The following is a 25,451-nucleotide window of genomic DNA, read 5'->3' as shown; positions in this document are numbered from 1 at the left end:
AGCACGGGAGAGCTTCGGGTGGTTGATGTACACCGCTGTGAACATGTCACGAAAAGCGGGCCATTCTTCGTAACCGCCGGAAAATGTCGCCGTGTCACAAGGTGGGACTTGTAGAAAAACGTTTGCCTCTGCCGAGGTGTGTTCCACGCGGGGTGGTGGACTCGGTGCGGCGATTGCTCTAATCAACGACAGTTGATCGGCAATTTTAGCTTTGCTCACCTCATATAATTCAAGGCAAGTGAAGTACTTGCCTTCTACCGAATTCTTAAAGTTTTCGGGTAGGCTGTCATCTGGCTTTGAAAAAACCAAATCATAGGCGGACTGAAGCCGTGCCCAACAATTATCTAGTGATTTGTCTTTTATCATAAGCAGGGAACGGATTTTAAGGAAATTGCCTTTTTTTCTGCTAAAGAGATAGAGTATATTCGATTAAGATTTAGCTTTCCCTAATTCCATATATACACCTTTGATGTTGCCTTTTTTGCCTTTTTTAAGATATTTGCCTTTTTTTGCCTTTTCTACCTTTAAAAAAGTGATTATAACATTTACAATACACATGCCCATGCGGCTTATAGAAGCGCAGGGACCTCTTGCCAAATTGATGTTGGGAAAATTCAAAGCCGTTTTCTTAGCTAACGTAGGCTTGGAGACAGTAAGGGTTGTGGATAAAATTGTAAAGGGCGAGGAAAACGCCCATATTCCTGATAATATGAACGTTTTCAACGTTCCATATTTAAATTGGGCTCCACTTGTATAAACTTACGTCGAGCGCACATTAAGTACATTCAAGGCTTTTCTTCGCAAAAATCGAATGAAAATGCTGCCAGAAAACTTCAAAATGCATCTTGTGGTTCAATAGTACTACAACTATACAGATTAAAGTTTTATGAGTTAGAAACTCGAAAGGATAAAATAGTCAAAGATTCAAAGTACAAATTTCTCATATAATGAAACTAGTTCATAGTTTTTTTCTTTTTACTTGTAATATAAACATTTCTAAAATAAATGTATTTTTTGATTGGTCTTCGTATTTTCTGTCTTTTTTTAGTGCTTTATTTTCCTTTTTTTGCAATACCTAGTGCCTTTTCCTGCCTTTTTCGCTATTTTGTTTTGCCTTTTTTTGCCTTTTTTGCAAAGCCTAGTGCCTTTTCCAGCCTATTTCGTTATTTTATTTTGCATTTTTATAGGTTTTCAGGTCCCAAAAATCCGTTCCCTGATCATAAGATATGATTCAGTGTGGTCTTAGATTGGTGCTTCACTGAATTTTGCACAGTATCTCATGATACACTCACTTTCCGCTATAAACTTTTGAGCGGATGGGTCAAAAGTTTTAGATTTCAGGCGCGGTGAGGGTTCCCTCTTACCACCGGTGGCTTCTTGCGAAGCATTTTTCGACCTTGTCCCGATTTCAGACATTTTTGGTGGGCTGTGTCCAAGTGGCATTTTAACTCTCGTGGAAGGTCAAACGTATAAAAATTGAGAGAAGAATTAATCAAATTTTACTGAGTACCACCCAAATAACGTTCGCAAAAATTAGAAAAATATATGTCAAACGAGAAAAAATAGCACTTCGTGCCACAGAAAATCAGGAAAAAAATTATAAGATTTTGTGGCGGTGTTTGTGTTTTTGTTTCTTGCAAATGACGTGAAATTACATTTGCTTTAATTTTTGGTTCAGCACGTTTTATAACGTGGAAAACGGAGCGTCCCAATCAAATCCGCGGAATATGGATTTGAAAAATCTCAGTAAGAGAAAAAAAATCACAAATACTTTTCACTGTTATATACGTGGTGAAATATACGTATGTGTAAATGTTTAATGTGATATAAATAATATGTAAATACTGAACAAGTATTGGTTATTTATCACTATCTAGACCAATCCAATTCGGGAGCTTTCGCTACTGGGTTGCATGTATCTGATATCTGGAACTCACTTATCGCGTTGTAGATAATAGGTTCGTTCGCGTAGCTGATAATTGTTCATGTTTAACCAAAACTTACAAGTTTTTGCGTTCGCGTACGTTATTTGTTTAATCAATAAACTGTGTCAGTATAACACTTTGCGATGAATTTTCGTACGTTTTAAATTTTACACTTTTGTATGTAAACAAAAATTATATCAGCTGTTCGTCTAACTTGCAAGTTTCTGCAAATTTTCTGTTCGCGTACTATTTTGGATATTTCTCTCTTGTGAGAGAACAGATGACATCTCGCCGAAATTTCGTGTGACAATGGGCGCGTTCATAAGTCGTAGCTGTTGGGTAGCCGTTGGCTGTTTGTCTTAGAAACGCACAGTTGCGTAGTTACGCTCAGCCCAACAGTTGGCAACTTTCCGCCATTTTTTCCAGCGGAAAATTTTTACGCTACCTTAGCTCAACGTGTTGGGCTTAGCCTAAACAGCTGATCGAAAAGACTTACGCCGCTTATATTAAATTTAACGCCGCTTTGTTAGGTGGCAGTTGCAAACAAATTTATTATATTTTATATTACTGACGTGATAAAGTAACTAAACTATTTTATAATAATACTACGTTTCTAAATATATGTTTTAAGATGTTTGCTATATAATTTTACACTGTTTAATTCATTGTAACATTGCACGATTTTTTCAACACGGCGGTCGCTCAGCGTTGCATTCTAAATAGTATCGGCGCAACTATCACTATTTGTTGCAATTTCATTTGTTTACATTTATCAGCTGTTCATTTGGCAGCATATTCATCAAGCCGTTTCTAAGACGTAATTGTTGGGTTCAACAGTTGCCAGCAGTTTCGTAACAGATGAGCTAAATAGCTACGTCTTATGAACGCGACCAATATTCTTTGTTAGCACGTATGTACAAATGTGCAGAATATGTGGAATGTAAAATTGTACGTGCGTATGTAGGTATGTACCAATATTTACGTATGAAGCCGAGTATATGGCTAAGCTATGCTTTGTCACAGCAGTGGTGAGTTAAGAAACGAAAGCAACAGAAAATTTGTTTTGATTATAGTGTAGGTATAAGAGTCCAGCGCAATTGTATTTGCCGCATTTCATTCAATAAGTACTCCTTGCATTGTACTCTACTCCCAACACATTGTTACTTTTTTTCCGCATACATACACTACTTGGCGTTGAGAGAGTAAATACTTGACGTACTTGCTATTACTCCACCAAAGTACGTACTCTACTTTCCCTCATCGCGTACGAGAGATATTTGCTGCTGCCAAAAGGGAGTAGCAAATCTACTCTCTGTATACTTGTAGTACGGTAAGTACTTGCGTATTAAATTTCAATTCTGGTTGTTAGCCTACTAGTTGATATCGTTTGCAGCGCTGGTCAGTGAAATTGAAAGAGTAAAAATAGAATATGGAAATCGACGATGTAAGGAAATGTTTACGGCCTTATTTATAAAAAAAATGTAGATTTAGACAGTTGTTTAATGTGACATTTTCATAAAACTTTTGTATTCAAGCAGCTTTTTAAATCTATGTATGTACTTAAATTTTTATGAAAGTATTATTTCTCGTCTCTAATTTTCTATAAAACTATTTGCAGTCATTAACCAACAAATAAGTTGTCAAAAACAATAACTTAAGCAATGCTGCTATACGAAATAAAATTATTAGTGGCAAATCAAAATTTTGAAAAGTGCCGATTTTCACATTCGATAGTTGGACATGGTAGCGACGAGATGTACGAGCATTTTTTTCTTAAGAGCTGCATACTGATTTAAGAAATTTTTTATAGAAGAAAATTTATTTTCCATTTATTGTGCGTAATTTTATATGAATTTTTAGTTTTTCTTGAGAGCCTTTACAAATAAAAAAAATTTCGGAATATGTACATACATATGTACATACATACGCAGCCATATAACTTGATTTCAGGAGAAACGAATTTTCATTTGGCACGTTCAGAAGGCGAAACAGCTCAGTAACTGGTGCGATTGCACCTTCTGAACGCGTTGTTGCGTACTTCTGATCAACTGAATAGTTGCGTGTTAGATGATCGTAATATTTTTCTGATCATTTGAGACAACATGTTGGTGTGTACCTTTGAGAGTTGAATTTGACAGCTAATGTATGAAGTCGTTCAAAAGACGCATAAGGATCGCTGATTTTTGTTTAGCAACGGTTGCGCTCAACTGCTGCGCCTTCTGAACCTACCTATTGATAACTTTTTTTTTTTGATAACACTGCGACAGCTCAAATTGGTATTGAGTAAACCCAAATGCAAGATAGAGTTTTTGAATTTCATTGAGTTTTTTTAATAAATACTAAAATTAGAGGTGTATGAATGGCGAAAGAAAAACTTCATCCGATTTTTTTAAATCGAAACTGCATTTTAACATATGTACATATGTCCATGCATACATAAATATATTTAATATGAACCCATGGTTTCAATTGTACGCATATCGTCAGGGTTTTCCCCACAACTTGGTTTTGCCGCAGTGAAGCGACAGAACAAGTGACGAGAAAAAATATATGCGGACACTTACATACAGTGTTGCCGTTTTGGTTACTTTTAACCAATTTTGGTTATTTTTTTCTTGACTGTGAAGTTGTTAATATCTGTCCCGTTTTGGTTATTTTTTAATATTTACTGTAGTTTTTAATTGACATAGGCCAGCTACACCTGTCGAGGTTGAGGAGAGTAGCAGCAGCAGTGGCAGCCCCAGCAGTGAAACCAAGTGAGAATATTTGGAATGAATGTATTAATATTACTTACATATGTATGTATTTGTTTTATAATATACAGAATACATAATATACATGGTCGACTAAAGACTACTTCAAATGAATACATACTTAGATAGCAGGGTTGTTACGAATATTATTCCGAAATAAAAGTCTTTTCCGGATAAAAAAAAAACCGCTTATCCAAATTAAACAACTTTGGTATCAAATGAAAAAGGACTTAAATAACTTTAAAACTGAAATGTCTAAACGAGGAAAGCCAATATTGAAAAATATTTCAACAAAAAATGTTATTTAATTACCATAGAAAAAACCTTGTGTCAGGTATATGCATTTCTTTAAATAGTATTAGATTATAAAAAATATATAAATAGAGGTCGTTGTTTAAAAGCTATTTCAGTCCTCTTTCATATGATGCCAAATTTGTTTAATTTGGACAGGCCGTTTGTTTATTATCCGGAAAGGACTTTTATCTTGGATTAGTATTCGCAACAAACCTGTTAGATAGGACATATATAAATACCTCGTATATGCAGAACCCAATACCAGGTCATGTATGTACAATAAAAAGGGATTTGGTTATTCTTTTTCCATTACTGCTTACTTTATTAATTTAAGTTAAGATTAATAATAATACTCTTATAGCAAGTAGGCTCAGTTAAAATAAATACCATTCCACAGTTTTGAAAAAATCGGGTTTTTGGGCTTTTTTAAAATTTATTTACCATCGTATAAGCGGTACTACGTTTGGCGTATTTCGCGCTGAGCGACGATATAGTTCAATAAGTCCAATTTTTAATTATTTAATCTTAATCTTAAAATATATACAATGTGGTTGTTCACGCTGATTAGGTATTTTATTGATTCTTATAAAGAAGTTAGAAACTGTGTACCTATGTACTTATTCAAAAACGTCATTTAGAGACTGGTAATGTTTACGAAGATATTAACATTCATACATATGCATCTAATAAGGGAAAACTGATTTTATAAAATATGTATTTACATATTACAGCCTTAAAAGAATTTACTTTTAAAAATGCAAATAAAAATTGATTTTCTTTAGTTTGTTAACTTTTTCTATACGTATTTAAAAAAGAATTTGTGATGACCTGAATTGTTAAACCAATAAAAAAGCTGGTTATTTTTCCTTACGTTTGGTAACTTTTTCGTCTAATCTTGGTTAGAAAGTTCTTTGAGCGGCGGCAACACTGCTTACATATATATGTATCTATGCACATACGTATCTATGCACATACTTATCTATGCACATACGTATCTATGCACATACGTATCTATGCACATATGTATGTATCTATGCACATACGTATCTATGCACATACGTATCTATGCACATATGTATGTATCTATGCACATACGTATCTATGCACATACATACGTATGTACTTAGGTATGTATATCAGCATTTTAGTTGAAAGTACGTTTTGCTCGTCGCTCTCTTCATCGCTCCACTACATTCCTGTCCTTAGTTTTTTTCAGATACCACAAATGCGCGATCCAGAAAATTCTTCTATCATTCTTGCCACAAATGTATGTTTTCTTCGAAAATACTCAAGTACTACCAGTAGAGTACTCTACTGTCAAATACCTTTTACTCGCAGTAGTTGCGGAAGGCAAAGTAAATACTCTACGCGTGTTGCTATTGATCGGTAGTTTACGTACGCTTGCTGAAACTGGTTTATGCTTACTCACAATTGACCCGAACGATGAAAGTAGGGGATGGAAAGTATTTGCGCGGCGATCGGATGTCTTGTTGGGCCGTTTAAATGGAATTGCGCAGGAGTCTAGTAGGTATGTATGTGCAAATATTTACACATGAAGCCGAAGATATGGCTAAGCTAGGCTTCGTCACCGCAGTGGTGAGTGAAGAAGTGCGAAAAAACAGAAAGTTTGTTTTGATTACAGTGCGTATGTATGTATGTGTGCGGGAATGCAAAAGTGGATATGATAATACGTAAAGAGTCACTCACCGCTGAGGTGAGTTCTTGGTACCGAACGCCGTGTTGCCAGAACTTTTTGGGCCGACCGGCTAGATTGGCAAAAAAAATGGCTAAAAACGGCTAAAATGTTTTAGTGAAATTTCACATAGACTCTGGCAAAAAACGGCTAAAATGTTTTAGTGAAAATTCACATGCTTTATTAAATAAATCGCAAGAAACGAAAGACTAGTTAACACCATTAATTTATATCGAGCGTATATTCCTCATCATCAAATGAATCACTATTGTATATATCACCTGAATTCATTAATTTGAAGAGATCGTCATCTACAGTAAAATTATGGCAGCATTTTTCTTCACGTTTTAAACCGTATCTTATATATAAAATAGCGTTTAACGTTTTAACGCACATTGGATTTCTTTGCTTAGTTTTTATTATATTCATTGAACTAAATATTCGCTCTACTTCTGCATTACTTATAGGCAAAACAAGAAAACTAAAAACTAGGTTGCAAAGGTCAGCAAAAGGGTTTTCTCCTAGGGCATTTCGAAATTGATAAACTTCGGCCCAAAATTTTACAGTTGAGTCTAAATTACTCCAGGTATGTAACGTTAACCGTTGCCATTGCATCTCTATGGATGTTATTTCGTCGGCATTATATTTGTGTTTTTGTTGCTGTAGTTGAACAAATACTTTTGGTTTAATTACTCTTAATGCATTTCCAACCGAAAAAAGTCAATTTTTTTTAGTGTGGCAATATTTGTTGGGAGGCGTTGGCGTAATTCCTTTATTAAAGTGATAATAAAATAGCGACCATTTTCTCGAATTATTTTCTCGGCTTCGTGGTCAAAAGCGTTTGTGCTTACTTTTGTTTTTAAATACTCTTCAAAACTGTGAGCATATAGGATCAAATGTGTCCGCGCTAATAACCACTAGGGAGCATAGATGCGAAAGTAAAACATTGAGTTCATTAAAAATCTTCATTGGGTCTGCATTACAACTTGTTTACTTTTTGCACCTGAAAATTAGCCAAATAGTAAAATCGGCTAAAAACGGCTAACTTTCTTTACAAACCGGCTAACAAATCGGCTGCCGGCTAGATCGAATTTTCTCCGGCTAGTTGCTATCAAAACCGGCTAAATCTAGCCGGAAAACGGCTAAAATGGCAACGCTGACCGAACGTGTTTATGTCGGAGAGCGGGCTTTGATTTACGTTCTCTTAGCTTGGTGAGTGCAGCAGAGATAAGCGAGATGGAAAGATATTAAAATAACCCTGGAGTACGGGGGAGTGACTACAGGACTGCTGAATCGGTAGCTACCTGATAAACACCGTCAATTACCGACCGACTACTTGCAGTGTAATTCATCGATTACTTTTACAAGGCAATGTCCTAGGCGGTAGTCACCATCGGCTCTCTCTGCACTACCGGGAGTTACTAAAGTAGTCGCTTGCGTGATTTATGCGCGCCCTCTGTCGTAGCTTTCGCTATTCTACTTACGACTGGTTCGACTCTGCACTACCATGTGCACTACCACGGGTTAATAGAGTAGCTACTTACCTAGCAGTCGGTGCAGTAGCGGTTCAAAAGTAGCGATTGACTCCAGCAGTACTGGAGGGAAGCTAGAGTGCGTTTGGTATGTGTGGACTGTATTGTCCGATGAACAACAGCGACTCTCTTAGCTATTAGGCGAATAGTTGCAGAAAATGCAACTTGTAAAAATGCTTATATGTGCTAACGTATGTACATACATATGGTATATGGGGAAAAAATGCACTTATATTTTCGGTACTTTGTTTAGCCAAGTTCAACGAACTATGCGACCAACGGTAAAAATTGGTAAGCAGAGAAAAGTATATGATTTTATGTGCTAATATTTTGTTCTTGCACAGTGGGACACAGTAGGCATATAAACTGCAACGGAATCCATGACAATGCGTAGTCCGTTCAGTATCAACGTTTTAATTTTAGTATTTTTTTTTTTGAATTTGATCGCCATATTGGTTCAACCATTTTTAAAAAAGTTTACTTCAGATTCGTAATCGGCGACCCCAAAAACTCTCGAGTGCCGGGTTTCGAACAAATCCAATCATTTTTTAAAAAATGGATCGCATTTTGGATCCGCCATTTTGAATTTTGAAAATCTGATTTCAGATTAATTAGTTAGCAACCCCAGGAACTCCCTGGTAACAATCTCCAACCCATGACAACGCGCAAATCGTTCAGTATCAACGTTTTAATTTTACTAGTGTCTTTTTGAGAGCATATTTTCGGGAACTAGACCCATTCTAATTGTCCAAGACAGGTGTGTAATTAAGAGAAATTTCCCCAATAATGCCAGAGTAATCATATGTAAAAACCACATTTTTAGCTGCGACCACTAAGAAATTTTTTTTTTCAAAATAAAAAAATACGTGTCTTTTTTTTATCACAAATAACAATATTCTGATGTAGCGTTTATGAATTTCCAAAAAGAGTGTTTTTATGAACCACTTTAATATACATACATAAACTGGGATGAAATACCTTAAAAGCCAGTTTCGCGAAAGCAATTTAAGTGAAAAATGATTTTTATCTGTCAGGTTCTATATTAAATTCAATTAAAAAAGTTAATTTTCATTAAATTGCTTTCATGAAACTGGCTTTTAAGGTATTTCGACAGGTGGTGATGTGAGATTTACCACTGCACAACCCAATCCTGGTTTCTTCGAATGAAGCGTTAACGCATAATAATATTGGCAAATCACATCCATTGGGTCAATCGTAAGACACGAGAGTTCGATATACTCAATGGTGCAACAGGTCGATTTCATTTCATTTCATTTATTAAGTCTATGATTTACAAATCTTACAGACTAGATGTACAAGCTTTCGACTTAAGTGTAAATTCGATATTTAAAGTATTTAATTAGGAATACATTGATTCTAGTAATGAACCAAAACGAGATCTCGGGAAGGCGGTGTCCAAATCAAGGCTCTTGGAAATTCTATTAAGTTCAATGAGAGCTCTGGAAATGGTGTCATCATTGTAATAATTAGCTTTATTAACTTTAATATTAAACGGGTAATGAGTGCGTAAATTTCTATATGGAACATTGAAATTTATTTTCTGAAGAAGCTCTGGACAGTCTACTAAGCCATTAATAACATCGTATATGAAAAGCAGAGATTGAATAGATCGCCTAGACTCAAGTGATTTCAGATTTATAAGCGTACAGCGGGCCGTGTAAGATGGTAGGGGATCACTAAAATGGAGTGGTTCAAGAGCGAAGCGAATAAAGCTTCGTTGCACTCTTTCTAGTCTAGAGGAATGAGTTGAGTAAATTGGACTCCAGATTAAAGAGACGTATTCAAGCTTCGAACGAACCAGCGAGTTATACATAATTTTTCGGGTGTAGGGATCTTTGAAATCTCTACCATAGCGCCGCAAAAAAGCAAGATTAGAGTAGGCTTTAGGAACGTTATAGCTAATGTGGTTAATGAAGGTAAATCCCGAATCAAACATCACTCCTAGGTCTGAAAATTCCTTAACTGAAGAAAGTATTTTATCAAACAGATAATAAGCCGACTTATGCGTATTTATGCTCTTTGAAAGAGTCATATGGAGACATTTTTTGATATTAAGCGGTAAGTTATTTCTGATGCTGCAAGTAGTTAAGTTGTTAAGATAATTTTGTAGTAGCAAAACATCTGACATAGAAGTGACACTTCTGAAGATTTTTAGGTCATCAGCGTATACCAAAAACTTGGAATGCTTAAAGCAGGCTCCAACGTCATTAATAAATAAAAGAAAAAGTATTGGGCCTAGGATGCTACCTTGGGATACCCCAGAAGTGGCCTCAAAGGCGTATGATCTCGTATTCTCGATCTCAACAAAAGAAAATCTATTGGAAAGGTATGATCTAACCCAGCACAGAAATGTAGAGTGTATACCCAAACACTCAAGTTTGCGCAATAAAATGCTGTGAGTGACTGTATCGAAAGCCTTTGAGAAATCGGTGTAGACAACGTCTACTTGACGTCCCATCTTGAACGAAGTTATGCAAAAATTAGAAAAACAGACTAGGTTTGTGGCAGTCGAGCGACCGCTCACAAAACCATGCTGGCACGGATTAATGGAACCTTTGATGGCAAAGAATAGTTTTTCTTTGACCACTTTCTCAAAAAGTTTCGAGCAAGTCGAAAGTTTAGATATAGGTCTGTAGTTTGCAACATCATTTTTGTTACCAGATTTAAAGATTGGGGAGATCGAGGCAATTTTCCAACGATTAATAAAAACACCCGAGGCCAGCGAAAGATTAAAAATATATTTTAGTGATACGCAAAATGACGCACCGCATTTCTTGAGCACGTATGAAGAGAGCCCATCTAAGTCACTTTTTAAGGACAATTGCAGAGCAGAGATGCCGTTTATAACATCTTGCTTTGTGACAGACAAAGAGCCAAAATCTACAGATTGCGGAATGTCGTCCACATTACATCCGAATAGGTCAGCATCACTGACATAATTAGATTTGAAGAAGTCCGCAAAAAGATTTACGGAGTCTAAGACGTTTTCTGATTTCCTACCACAATATGATATGCAAGAAGGGATATTGGAGCACCCTTTCTTAGATCGAATGTATTTCCAAAACGCTTTGGGATTTACTTTTAGCTCATCTTCAAATCGAGAAATATATTTTTTGTATAAGAACTTATCGAGGACATTGAAATCTTTCATGTAATGAATATATTTCTCCTTATGAGAATCATTTTTGCTGGACTTATATAAATTAAAATATTTATTTCTAAGATTTTTCAATCTTTTTAAATCCTTCGTATACCACGGAAGCTTGTGAATTCGCGATGGAAGGCAAGATTTGCTATTAGAAAATAGTTGGTTGATTTTGAGTAGGAAAATTTCATAACAATCCGATACATTTTTAGAAAGGAAAGCTGATTTCCAGTCTATTGCGAGAAGACTTGAATTTAAAGAATCAAAGTCAGCATCACGAAAATAAAAACGTTTTATCTCATTGTGGTTTGAGGCAGAGATAAAGCTAATAAACTCTAGGGTAAGGCACAATTGGTACATTCAATTGGAAGATTAAATTCTCATCAACAAAAATGAGATCTAGGATGTTATTAAGCTTATGAATGAAATGAATTAATTTGAATGAGATTAATGCTAAGAAGACTGTCTATAAAGTTAATTTCGTGGCCACTAATGATATTTGTTGGGGTTAAAATGCCATTATTTTGAAAATTTGACCATTTAATTTTATTAAGATTAAAGTCACCTAATATACAAAAGTGACAGTTCACATTATTTTCACATAGGTGTAAAATGTTACTTACATGGGTAGCGTATAAAGACTCCGAGCTAGCTGGTGGGATATAAGAAACACAAACAAATAAATTACCAAGGTTTCCATAGATACATATGCAGAGCTGATCAAGAATAGAGTCATTATTTTCAAGGGGAACAATAGATGAGCGAAAGTTACGATTAACTGCGATTTAGGCTAACATTTACGGCGCCTTTTCTCACTTGTCGAGTTTCGAGCGCTTTTTTGCAATTGGACTGCCTTTACCGTTTTCAATACATATTTTGAATATTCGCCAAATCGTATCATAAAAAGGATTTTTAGTAATAACTCAACTTCAGCGCCAAACTGGCGGATTAAATTGTGAAACTAAACTATCCAGAGACACACTCAAACACACACATCAAACTTTTCTAAAATCCCTCCAGCCATTTAGGATTTCACTCATACCTACAGAAGAATTATACACGCATTCAAAGATAAGGAAAAGTCAGTACGTTTGTACTTTGCCATGCCCTCTTTTCAAAGAGCCCATTTTCTCTATGACTATGAGATTGATTTCATATATCTCCATACGAAGTTCCAGTACTGTACCATGAATAATTCCAGAGATATGTAGTATGAAATTCGGCTTCTATGTTAGGTGCCACGCCCCCTTTTCCAATAGCTCCATATTTTCACCATGACTATACGATTAATTTCATATATCACCACACCAAGTTCCTGTACTGTACCAAGAACAAGTCTAGAGATACGCAATAAGAAAAATTCGACTTGTGTGGGAGGTGCCACGCCCCCTTTTCAACTAGTCCGAATTTTTCTTCATGAGCATGCGATTGATTTTATATATCTCCATACCAAGTTACAGCACTCTACCATGAACATTTCCAGAGATATACAGTATGACAATTTCGGTTTGTATAGGAGGTGCCACGCCCTTTTCCAACAACTTCAATTTTTCTCCATGAGTATGCGATGGATTTCATATATCTCCACACCAAGTTCCAGAGATATGAAAAATTCGGTTCGTATGGGAGGTTGCACGCACCTTTTATATATCGAGATTTTTGTTAGCCGATAACGTCTGCAGCAGGTGTCCGAAATTTCAAAAACATCGGTTCAGCCGTTTTCGAGCTTTGCGATATACATAGATGGATAAGAGTTGCTGCTTTTAATATTGCGCTCACTTACGTACAAAAAAAACAAAGCAGAAGGGCTTTTATGCGTAATTATATAAATATGCATATACAAATGTAAGTGCTAACACTAATGTTAGTTGCTCGTTGTGGCAACATAAACGACTCTACATACATACATAATTGCCTACATTATTTCTCCATAAACTGTACATACATATTTTTTTTTTTTATATATGGCAACGCAAAATACATCATGTTTAAGAGGGTGTAAAACAAAAGCCGCTTACTTGAAAATGCTTATATGTACGTTAACTAATTCCTAAAGGTGTATATTTCGAAACGCTTACGCTTCCGCCAGATCCTTGCTGTCTATCTAGTGTAACGCAAGTGTGTTCTTTAAACAAAATTAGAAGTGACAAAAACCATCAAAATGTCATATATGATGAAGTAAGCATGAATTTATAGAAAGCGTATTTTATTTACAAAATATGATAGTAACCAAATATTAGTTATAACATTATTGACTCTATTGGTAACAAGTAAGAATAAAACAAGTAAGAGCAGCGCTGTCTTCGGCTATACCGAAGGCTTCATACCTTTCATGAACATCTGCAAATTTTACTTTGACAGATTACTGCTTTTGAATACATCTGCATACATAGAGGAGTTACATACTTATATAAAAAATCGCATCTTCACAATCAGAGGTATGGAAGATATACCTTATATAGCACCAATCTAAGTGATTTTCACTGCTAAGTGATCGGTATGTAAACCGGTAAGACAATTTATTGGGTTTAGTTTCGTACATAAAGGAGATATATCGCAAAAACTGGTATCTGAACAATCAGTGGTATAGGAGATAAAGCTTATACAGCAGAGATTTTGACGATTTTCTCAGTAGACTTTATATTATTTATAAAACTAGCTGTACCCTGCTACGCTTTGCTGTGGCATATTTCTGTTATATGGACGATAAATTATTAACGAAACAAAGCATGCGTTTCATATGTGTTTGGTTATGTAATAAGTAGTCGTGTGCACACAATATTTGTTATTTTTCCATTCTCTGCATAGATATCAAGGATATCTGGTTTGCCGACACAGTAACACGCAACATCAGAGAAGCAATCCGCATCTAAATCTAAACCATACTTTTGCAAAGTTCGACCTGGAGCATTATTGATTGTGATTCCGAATGTCAATCGAATTGGGAATTCAAATCTTTTAAATTGAATCATCATCATTAAATGGAATCATGGGAATTCTTCACCTTTGAAACGCCACGTTAAAATCTTTTCTTACATTACGTTCTTCAACAATTTCTTAACTGCGAGTCACATTCCGTTGCAGAGTTTTCGCTGATTAATATTTTTGCAACATAATAACTGTCAAACCTATTTTTAATTTCAGTATGTGAGGTCTCCCTGGAAGATTAATCGAGTTCAAAAATTTCGTTGGATGGTCTTTTTCCACAACGGTGTTTATCGACGTGTATGCTATTTCCTCACGTTGAATGCTGGATTGAATAACCTTAGTGGTATTCACCACAGTGAGCAAGTGGTCTGGCAGTCTAGTAAAAGAGCTGATCAGGTCAAGCAACGACTGTTATCAATACCACTATTATTTAGTTGATAGACCTCCTTATTCTTCGCAGCAAGAATAGCCCGTTCACTGAGCCAGTCGTGATTCCTAAAATTAATTTTCTTAATAAAGAAACATTCTTTCGATCAGTTCTCCTTTCGATGTTTCTAATTTACAAAAATTATCAGGCCACAAAATACGTCTTAATTTCTCATTGACTGGCAGCTTTGCGTTCCCAATGTCCAGTTATTGTCGCGCGAATACTTCAGCTGCAGTGTATGTATGTTCGTCTTGTCGCAATGTTGACTATTTCAGGCAAGCATTTATCTCTCGTGTTAATCGAGAAACTACAGACAATGTTTTCGTAAAATCTCCTGCGAGCAATATCCCGAATGGTTGAACGTTTAGACGCAAATCCCGCAACAATGGATCAAAAGCCTCAAACGATTTTTTATGTGCCATGGTGCACTCATCCCAAACAATGAATTTAATTTTTTGGTAAACTTTTTTCATACCGGATGCTCTGGAAATATTGCACGTGGGAGTTTCGATGATTTATATGTTCAATGGCAGCTAAAGAGCTGAATTGGCAATGTTTCCACCTGGTAATAATGTCGCAGCAATTCCAGATGAAGCGATAGCTAAGGTAATGTAATTTTTTGATCGAACCGTTGCCAGAATCCATCTGATAAGGAATATTTTGCTAGTTCCTCCTGGCGCATCCATGAAGAAGGTCCCCCCACTCCGTCATTTATCATTTGCATATTCTTCTTCTACTTTGGCTCTGTGACCGCCTAAGCCATTTTGGCCGAGCTCCACAAAGAATGCCAGTAATTTCTCTGTGCCAACTTGGTCTCTCCATTGCCATGGGTGCTTCCTATTCGTCTGCTACCACCATCGGCTTGCGAGTTGAATTCTTTTACACCTGAAACTTCGGTTCCTATTGAACGACATGTCTAAGCCAGCGGAGCCGCTCTATATTCATTCGCTGCACTATGTACATTTAGTTGTAAAGCTCATACAACTCATCGTTCCATCGTCTACGGTAACATCGTCGCCCATGCATAGAGGCCTGTATATCTTCCGTAAGATCTTTCTCTCGAATACTCCAAGAGCCGCCTCATAAAATGTTGTCATTGTCTAAGCTTCTGCGGCATATAACAGCTCGGGCATGATGAGTGACTTATAGAGTGCGGTTTTTGTACGTCGAGAAAGGACTTTACTCCCCAATTGCCTACTCAGTCCAAAGCAGCACCTGTTGGCAAGAGTAATTCTGCGTGGGTTTTCCATGATTATATTTTTATCGGTGATAGTGCTGGTTCCCTAGTAAATGAAATTCTCCACTTTCCCGAAATTATAACTGTCAGCAGTGACGTGGGTTCCAAGGTGCGAACGCGGTGACTGGAGATACTTCGTCTTGTCCTCGTTTACCACCAGGCGCATTCGCTTTGCTTCCTTATCCAGCTTGGAAAAGGCAGAAGAGACTTCGCTATTTTTGTTACCGTTGATGTCGATGTCATCGGCATACGCCAGAAACTATACGCCCTTGTAAAAAAAAATGTTCCTACATGGTTCAGTTCTACAGCTGTTATTATCTTAACATTTGCATCATGCGATCGTAAATGCTATTCTGCTTTCGCTTTAATTTGGGAATCCTTGATTGGGAATAGGAGTTCACAATAGTAATGATAATCATAATCATAACGATATTATCTCATGTTATTCAAAATTTCTTTACTCGCAATATACGTAGTAGGCCTTGGCGACCCCAAACGAAATTGCTTACGATTAAAAGTTGACTGATTTATAATGCTAGGGAATGGTGTCAACAATTTTATGTTTTCATTGAGTATTTTTCAAACAGCTTTCATGCGATAGTTTTTTGTTTTCGGTACTCTTTTATCATTTTGTTATTTGTTTCAGTAGTTTTTAGCCGACTTCAAAAAAAAGGAGAAGGTTATCAATTCGTCGGATTTTTTTTTATGCATGTTACCGCATAACTTTGGACCACGTCAACCGATTTCCAGCTGATCCCATACTAATTTGATAAAAAAAAAAAAAAAACAATTTAGGTAGTGCTCAAAGCGCTCAAAGTTTTCCATGTGTTTTATATGCAGAAAAAACATCTTTTCGTAGAAAAAGTGTAGAATTCTTGAAAATCAATATTTTTCGATCGGAAAACTTTACTTATCTTCAGGAGATTCTCAGTAATAATATTCAATTGTTTCTTTAACAATTTTTTCATGGTAACTATATTTTATAGGTCCTCCAAAGCCCTTTGAAAATGCAATGGGGCGACCAATAAAAAATCTTTAATCATAAAAAATGGTTAAATAAACAATTGGATATTAGTCTCCTGAAGATAACCATAGTTTTCCGGTCCAAAAATATTGATTTTCAAGAGTTTTATACCATTTCAACGAAAAATTGTTTTTTCTCCATATAAAATACATGGAAAACTTTGAACGCTTTGAGCACTCCCTAAATATTTTTTGATTTCAAAATAAAAAAATAGGGGTATATTTTTTTCGATATGGATCAATTCTAGGGTGTGCCGGCATTAAAACTCCGACTTTATTTTTTTTTTACCACTCTAATGTACACATTTATTTATTAGAAACTGTCATAAATTTTCCCGCCAAATTAACTATTTTTTAACTTCCCCTCCAAACAGTTTTACTGCTTTGAGGTTGAACTCAATTCTATTGAAAAGAGCGCGGGTACGTATTTTCCCGTATTCAACCAGGAACGGCCGTCAGCCACCACATATCGACCGTACCCGCTCTACATTTTTACATATTCATAAAAAAATAATAATGAACCAAACATATTTGACAAGGGACTAATTTTTCGTTGGTTTATTTATTTTATCGCTTTATATTGAAAATACATTGGTGCAACATACTAAGCTTTCGAGTTAAAATTTTCAAAAAGGTGGCAACTCTCCTCAAAAATATTTCCAACAGTCATCTATCTTAAACTTCCTTAATTTAATACCTACATTTTAATAAGTAATTTATTTTATAAATTATGTAAATTTAGTTAAATTTTCAGGTGGCAACCCTCAAATATAGTTTCGGCCGTAAACCTTAATATTGAAATACTTCATTTATTTATTTTTGTAATATAAATGATCCTGCTATGATACCGAACAATACAAAAAAAAATTATTCAAATCAGTTCAGCGGTTCTCGAGTTTCGATGACCGTGACAAAGGAACACAACATTTTTATAAATATAAATATAGATTTCTAAATCAAGATTTTTAAATGCCTTTAGTTTAGTACCGATATTGTAACATTTCATTTATTTTACCAATTAGATTGAGAGGTGGCAACCCTCTTCTAAGAAACCTTCTACTGTAGGACTTTTAAAAACTCTTTAGTTCGCTACCCACATTGCAATATTTCATTTGTTTAATCAATATAACTGAGTTAAAATTTTCAAATAGGTGGCAATCCTGCACAAAAGTATTTCCTAAAGTTTTCTTTCCTCAACCTCTTTAATTTGATACCTATTTCAATTATATTGAGTTAAATTTTCAAACAGGTGGCAACCCTCCTCAGGCATATTGTCGGCTGTAAGCCTTCTTAAAAATCTAAAGTTTCATACCCAAATTACCGTATTTCATTTATTTTTTCAAAATAACTGAGTTTAAATTTTCAAGGATGTGGCAATTTTACTCAAAAATATTTCCAGCAGCTATCTTTCTTAAACCTCTTGAATTTAATATCTATGTTGTAATATATCATTTAGTTTATCAATAAAATTGCGCTTAATTTTTTTACAGGTGGCAACCCTCCTTTAAAATATTTTCGACTGTAAGCCTTCTTAAAACTCTTTAGTTTGTTATCCACATAGCAATATTTAATTTACTTTATCAATTTAACTGAGTTAAAATTTAAAAATTGGTGGCAACCCTTCTCCAAAATATTTCCAACAGATATCTTTCTTAAATCTCTTTAATTTGATACCCATAATGTAATATTTCATTTATTTTATCGATGTACTTCAGTTAACTCAAACGTCAGTTGAAGTGAGAGGATGCAATAAGCAGAGCTTAGTTAAAACAATTAAATTTAAAGTGAATAAAGGCAGTTAAAAACTTAGAAAACCACAAAAACATAAAAACTCAAGTGCCTCCTTTTGTTAAAGTGATTTGTGCACCACATTTTTTTTCTTGTTTGTTAGTTTGCAAACACAAAAGAAATTACAATTTTGGTTAAACAAGTAACACTACGAAAGACGGCGATAGAAAAGTAAGAAATGGCGCCAAAAACCAGAACAAATAAAAAACATAATAACAAAGAAAAAGATTTAACTTCAAGCGATTCCAGCGACAACGAAACTTCTTCTGTCAACTTAACTACAATAATAGATAAGCTAAACAAAGAGTTTAAAGTGCAGGAGAGGGCGTTGAAAAAAATAAGAGAGTCCCAAGACCACATAAGTGATGGCTTTAATGCACTTAAGAAAGAGATCGATCGATTAACAGAAGAAAATAAACAAATTAAAAATGAAATGAAAGAGATTAAAACGAATGGAGAAAATGTGAAACTGAAAATGAAAACATTAGAACGTAATATGATGGAGATAAAACAAGAAAAAAACAAAAACAATTTAATAATAACTAATCTACCACAAATAAAAGACATAGACTTAAAACCGGTCATCATGAAAATTGCCGAGCAAGTTAATGCCAACATAAGCAATGATAGCATTGTAGATGTGTTTCAAAATGAAAACAAGAAATTTAGAACACATCCCATAATTGTGAAAATGAAATGCGATGAGTTAAAAACCAAATGCTTTGAATTTAGAAAGAAAGGTGGGCAGATAGATGTAAGCAAAATACTTACCGATATTGATATGAAAGGAAAACATGCAAACTTTCATCAGCTGATGGAGAAAGAGCTTAGCGATCTCATGAAGAAGGTGAAATCAGAAGCAAATAAAAAAAGCTACAAATACGTGTGGGTGAAGGATGCGAAAGTCTTTGTAAGAAAAGACAACAACACTGCTGCTATACTAATTAAAGAAATTGATGATATGAGAAAACTTGAGTAATTAGCTACTTAAGTATATATATATTTTTTTCTATAATCATGGAAGCTGTTAATGCAGCACTTGATATTAATGTGAAATATGAGTTAAATAAATTGATTTTTAGCAATAATTATAAAAATATTAATATAATGTATCTAAATATTCAAAGTATTAGAAATAAGTTGAATGACCTTGATATGCTGATACAACAAAATACGATAGAGGGTAGAACTGTTCATGTAGTTGCGGTAAGCGAAATTTGGATATACGAAAATGAAAATATGTATTTCAATTTGAAAGATTATACTGCTTATTTTGCAAATCGTATTTCACATAGAGCAGGAGGGTGCGCAATTTTCGTATACAAAACAGTTCCATCTTCTCTCGTATCTGTAATTGAATATGAAGAAAGTAGCTTTTTGACAGTAAAATTAATTAAAGCAAATATGCACATCTCGTGCGTCTATAGATTCTGTGCGTCTGATATCAGCCTCTTTGTTGACAAATTAGAGAACGAAGTATTAAAATATAAGAGATCCATAATTGTTGGTGATTATAATTTAAACCTTTTAACTTCAAATATATATATAAACAACTATATTAATATGGTACTCAGTAGTGGGTTTCTTTTTCTTAACAGTTTGAGCAGAGAGATGTATACACGAAGAGGAAGCGATTCCAAAACCATCATTGATCATGCTCTGACGGATTTAGTTGAATTTTCATACACTCTATCGTTAGATGACAATGAAATTTCTGATCATAGACTCCTAGCTTTAACTTTTAATAACAATGTACTAAATAAAGAACCTCTCAAGAGTGAAATACAAGTTTTTGATTACGCATTATTCGAAGAAAATAATCATATATACAATTTATTAGAACAACCTCACTTTTCGGGATTTCATACACAGCTATGTAGTAGTATTGAAAAATGCACTAGGCGTATTAAAAAAACCAATAAAAATGTTAAGAAGCCATGGTTAAATAACGAAATTTTAGCCGTAATCAAAGAAAAAAACAAATATTATAAATTAAAAAAGAGATATATTAATAACTTATATTTTGAAAATAAGTTTAGGTATTTTAAAATTCAAGCACGTAATAAAATTAATAATGCGCGAAGGCAATTTTTTGGTAGACAAATTGAAGATAATATCCAATCCAGTGCCTAGACGTGGAGAGTTTTAAATCAGCTTATATATGGACAAACTAATGTATCGCCCCTAGCTATCACGCAAATAGATTATAATGATAAAGTTCTTACAACACCAATGGAAATAGCAGACGCTTTTAATCATTATTTTATACATATTATAAAAACGCCAGAAAATTTTGAGTACTCCCCTGAGCCTGTAGATGGCATAACACATCCTTTTGTCTTAAGTCAGTGTGATTTCGAAGAGGTAAGAGATGCAATCAGTACCCTTAACCCAAAGTCGGCCAATGGTCCGGATGGTATTTCTGTCAGATTGGTACAAAAATATAAAGAAGAATTATCTGAGCTGTTATCAAAGTTCATTAACGACTGTTTTAAAAGTGGTCAGTATCCAGAAGAGTTGAAAATCGGATCCGTAGTTCCAATTTACAAGAGTGGAAATAAGGAGGTCTGCTCAAACTATAGGCCAATAACGAAATTGAGTACGATTGATAAGGTATTTGAAACTATTTTATTAAATAGATTAAAACAATTTATTATAACTAATGAAATAATCAGCGATAATCAGTTTGGATTCACGGAAAAATCTAGCACGCTATCTGCTTGTATCAATTGCACAGAGTTTATTTATGAAAATTTAGATAAAAAAAAGTATGTTGGTATGTTAGCAATTGATCTCAGCAAAGCCTTTGACTCAGTGAATCTTCCCATCATGATAGAAAAACTAAGGGAGTTGGGAGTTGATGGCATTGCAATTAAACTCTTAGAAAGCTTTCTCATTGACAGAAAACAATATGTAGAAATCAAAAACTGTAAAAGCTCAATCAAAACCATTAGAACAGGTGTTCCACAAGGATCCAAATTGGCAGCCACCTTATTTTTAATATATATGAATAACATTTTAAAGCTTAATTTAAAGGGTATGCCGCAATTCTATGCTGACGACGGAACTTTCCTGTATGCTACTAATAGTCTTGATGAGCTTTTAACTTATATACAAGAGGATCTAAATATTATATCCCAATGGTTCGAAAGAAATTTATTGAAAATGAATTTAGCCAAAACCAATTTCATAATTTTTAACAATTACAGGGACATCCCTAGTATTCATGATCTAAAAGGAGTTCATCTAGATGGTAGTTTTATATCGAGGGTAGATACATTAAAATACCTTGGCATTTGGTTTGACGCCAATTTAAACTGGCGAGAACACATAAACAGAATTAAAATGAAACTATTACCGCTAAATTTCGCTATTTATAGAAATCGTAAAGTGATTCCACAAAAACAATTATGGCTTCTATACAACTCTCTGTTCATGTCCAAAATACATTATTTAAACCCTATATGGAATAACTGCTCTGAGCAACTTACAAATGAAATTCAGAGAATACAAAATAAAGTTATAAAAAATATTTTGCATTTGCCTAGAGGAACGGCAAGCGAGCTCTTATATCAAAATAGGTTGGATATTCGTAAATATGCTATATTGCAAACATTAGAAGCATTTTACAAAGTTAAAAATAATTTAATAAAACATAATTTATCTATTCCAGAGGAGCCAAACCTCGAATACGCGCTACGAACTAGGTCGAACATCAGACCGCGATTCTTTCGAACGGAAAGAAGTGCGAAATCCTTGAGGCACTATGGTGTAAAATTATTTAATAAGCTTCCCGACGAAATAAAAAATGCTAGAAATCTCCAATGCTTTAAAACGAAAGTCAAACAGCTACTTTAATATGTTAACTTCTTTGTTATGAGTATAACCGAAACCTGGATTGGAGCGTTGAGCGCTTTTTGATCGCGCTGTCTCCTTTTAACATATACTATTTTGTTAGGTTAGAGGGATTCAGCGTGATCAAGAAGCGCTCAGCGCTCCCATTTAGGTTCGGATGTATTTAAAACGTTATTTGGCTTATACTTAGGCAATTATAATTTAATATTACTTTATATTGTCTAACTTATCCCTTTTAATTTTTTTTCTTCCAATTTATTCCTTTATTAATTTTTTTTTTCTCATTTTATTGTAGTAATTTACTCTCACCACAATTGATGGCAAACATTTTTTAAAAACAATTAAGCTATCTTCTCGTACAAAAACAAGTTTTTTTTTTGAGAAAATCTGTATTAATCTGAATCTTGTTATCAATAAAGAAAAAAAAAAAAAAAAAAATAAATTTCAAACAGGTGGCAACAATCTTCAAACCTATTTTCGGCTGTACGCCTTAAAACTCTTTAGTTGTACAGCCACATGGCAATAGTTCATTTATTTTATCAATTTGTCTGAGTTAAAATTTACAAATAGGTGGCAACCCTCGTCAAAAATATATCCAGCAGTTATCTTTCTTAAAACTCTTTAATTTGATACCCATATTGTAATAATTTATTTATTTTATCAATATAATTGGGTTTAAAAATTTTCAAATAGGTGGCAACACTCCAATTTTTTGCGATATCATTCGTTCTGGTATTATACCGAACAATACAAGAAAAAAATTATTCAAATCGGTTCAGCCGTTCTCGAGTTTTGACGACCGTGACATACGAACACAACATTTTTATTAATATAGATAAGTGCAAGATTTCAACCAAATTTACACGGCATAGTCGGGTTATTATGCAGATGGTTTGTGTTAAGTTTCCCCGAATTCGGAAAAGGGGGTGTGGCGCCACCCATACTAACAAAAATTTTCAACCGGTATATCTCTTGAAATATTTGTGGTAGATTACTGGAATTGGTAACTATACGTGGCCTGTTCAAGAGTTGGCATTCTAAATTGTTTATTTATTCATACCCAAGATGGAAAAACAAAAAATGTTGTATATCCAAATGTGTCGGATTAAGATTTAAAATAAAGAATCAAAAATTTTGAAATAAAACAAATGATAAATTTTCATATAGAAAAATTCCAGGATTTTTCATTAATTTTTCAATATTTTTCAATATTTGGTGTAGAGAAGCACCCCGGGGTACCGCCAGTATTTTTATATTTTAGTTAGTATGGGTGGTGCCACGCCCCCTTTTCCGAAATCGGGAAAACTTCGCATAAACCATCTGCATGATAGATCGAATATGCCGCATAAATTTGGTTGAATTCGGTGAAGCCGTTCTCAAGTTATGAGGTCACACCAAAAACGTATATAAGATATCTTTTGAAATACTGGAAATTGGTATAGAGGTATATCAACTAATTCCATACTCATGGAGAAAAATGGGCGGTATTTGAAAAGAGGGTGTGGCACCTTCCATCTTATATATAAATAAAATAATGTAAAAAAAATATTTTTTAAAAACAAGCTTTTATTTAACCTGTACAATCAAAGGAATAAAATGAAGTAGTGCAACAAAAGATTTTTTAGCAAGAAAATTTTGTCAAAACTGCACTAAAATGAATAAAATAAAATAAGTTAAGGTCTCGTTAAAGTTACTAAAAGCCGTTTAGTGAAAGGAGTTATTCAAACTCTAATGAAAATTACTAACAATTTGTACTAATTCACTTCGTTTTTAAAAAAGCTTGTCGCGCGAATAGCAAACCGGCATTTAAATATCTGCATACATACATATACATACATACCTAACCAACTATGCATGTACGCTGAATTCGAATAAAAGCTAGTTTTTAAAAAATATTTTTTTTACATTATTTTATTTTATAATTTTTAGTCCATTTATAAAAGCGTTGTATATTAAAAAGTTTTATTTTATTTTATGTACAAAATTTTGCAATAGATATTAAAATAATTCAACTTGCAGTGAAAGAGAACAGAAGACTTGGCAAGCAAAATGTTTGCTTTTGTTTTGTATAAACATACATATGTACATATAACAGCAGTTTATTTTATTTAAAGAAATGGCGTGTCGTCCATTTCCGCTGTAGCATGGCATATTTTTAGGCGCAATATTTAACTTCTTCTGGCGGGGGGACAACTGGAGTCTAGAATTTGCTACAAATAGCTTTGCTACACTACCGCCGCGGCGCGCCGGCAGCTTTAACAATTTTATAGTGGTTTTACGTTCTTTGGCAAATTACGCTCTGTTAGCCATAAATCTTACTATTATTTGACCGCCTTTGAATCAAGACCCCTGGACCATATGGGGAATTCATTTATATTTTAAATTGCATTGTCATCGTGATTGGAACTATGCTGAAAATTTCAAGTATCTAACTTGTCGGGAAGTCAGTTTAAAATCGATTGGAAATTTCATCGATTTGCGCGGGATGAACAAGTTGAATAAAAGCTTTTAAAAAAAAGGTGCAAGATTTCAACCAAATTTATACGGCATAGTCGGGCTATTATGCAGATGGTTTGTGTTAAGTTTCCCCAAATTCGGAAAAGGGGGCGTGGCACCACCCATACTAACAAAAATGTTCATCTGGTATATCTCTTGAAATGTTTGTGGTAGATTACTGGAAATTGGTATAGAGACATATGAAATAAATCCATACTCTCCCCATCTTAAATAAAAAAAAATAAGTGGACGAATTCTACCAAATTTAAACGGTATATTCGGACTATCATGCAGATGGGTTATGTGAAGTGTGCCCGAATTCGGTCCAGCGGTT

Source organism: Rhagoletis pomonella, unplaced genomic scaffold, assembly GCF_013731165.1.
Source record: "Rhagoletis pomonella isolate Grant_MI unplaced genomic scaffold, Rhpom_1.0 Rhpom_scaffold_00003, whole genome shotgun sequence".
NCBI classification, from domain to species: domain Eukaryota; kingdom Metazoa; phylum Arthropoda; class Insecta; order Diptera; family Tephritidae; genus Rhagoletis; species Rhagoletis pomonella.
Note: the sequence above shows the minus strand (reverse complement) of the source record.